This window comes from Austrofundulus limnaeus, unplaced genomic scaffold (assembly GCF_001266775.1).
Source record: "Austrofundulus limnaeus strain Quisiro unplaced genomic scaffold, Austrofundulus_limnaeus-1.0 Scaffold33, whole genome shotgun sequence".
Classification (NCBI taxonomy): domain Eukaryota; kingdom Metazoa; phylum Chordata; class Actinopteri; order Cyprinodontiformes; family Rivulidae; genus Austrofundulus; species Austrofundulus limnaeus.
Genome location: NW_013952435.1, coordinates 2,474,007 through 2,475,231, shown reverse-complemented (window position 1 = coordinate 2,475,231; position 1,225 = coordinate 2,474,007). Strand labels below are relative to the sequence as shown.

The window sequence follows — 1,225 nt, the reverse complement described above, 5'->3', positions numbered from 1 at the left end:
ACACACACACACACACACACACACACACACACACGTTTGCACAGCTATTCAATTGGGACGTTCCATTAACCGTGTTTCCATCAAGGCTTTTTGATGCGCATTTAGAAGTGTCGCATTAAAAATGCGGGAAAAAAAGTCGGATGGAAACAGCAAAATTCGAAAAAAAAATCCTCAATTCRCTAAAAAGTTTTTACGCTYGCTTGAGGTGGTTTTTGGATGATTCGCAAAGTAGTTAATGCGCAAAAGGAGAGATGGAAACACGTTTGCCAAATAAATTCTGACGTAGCGCACGTTTACCTCACGTGGCTGATCAGCTSTTCCCCGGTACCGGTACCAGTTTCGGGTCRGCTGCAGCCGCGACTGGCATTAGGACCCTCCTCMTGCTGTTTGCGAMTTCTCAGTAATCCCGTAACGTGAAGAAAATTGCATTTCTTTCTSTACGTCTCCAGACAGCAGTAAAATCGCCAAAACTAGTTGATAACAGAATAATTACAACTTTCCTGATAGTAGCAACGTGTTCCTGATAACTTCTCTCCMTTATCCTGAGATGTGTGGACCCTGCRAGTTTAGCGACAGTTACTTCCTGTTTACTACRCACATGYGTATGATGTAATTGATTCGCTTCAAGCCAGTTGATGGAAACACGTCTGATTCGCATTTCTTAATTTTTTCTTTTTTGCAAAATTATTAAAATTTGCTCAAAATTCGAATTAAAATTGGATGGAAACACGATTATTGACTTCCATTACATTTCCACAGCCTAATGGGCTCGACACACGGGGAGCGACAAACTACAGTGATTACTGGCTGTCATCGCAGCCAGGGTGAAACCCGACACACGGGATGCGATAGCGACGGCAGCGTTGCGAATCGCGCTTTCAGGTCGCTTGTCTTCACGAAATTTGATTGGTTCTTCTACTGCCTCTTGTAAAGGTTATTGGTGGTTCATAAAAAGTGGGGTGTGCATTACGGACGTGTAAATTAAACAAATCTTGCGATGCTAATGATATTGAAAAAACAAATGCACGTTAAGATGCGATTTTATGAGGTAAAACTTACCGGATAACTTCACCCTGGTGCCAACAAATTCCCACAAAGCTGCCTTTTTTAGTGATCACTTGGTGAAAGTGTTAGCTAACTGCAGTGTGTAGCATACTCTCCTCTCATTGGTCAGTCAATGAAACCCTCACTGATTGGTTGTACGCTAAGCGACAGCGACAAAAGT

The 1,225-nt window shown here is 42.5% G+C and overlaps 1 protein-coding gene across 2 annotated transcripts in view; it reads left to right on the top strand.

The window, feature by feature from the left end:
* The window catches only part of pde10a (phosphodiesterase 10A), a gene marked incomplete in the record, with an annotated part of 75,144 nt that overhangs the window by 41,361 nt on the left and 32,558 nt on the right, over positions 1-1,225 (top strand).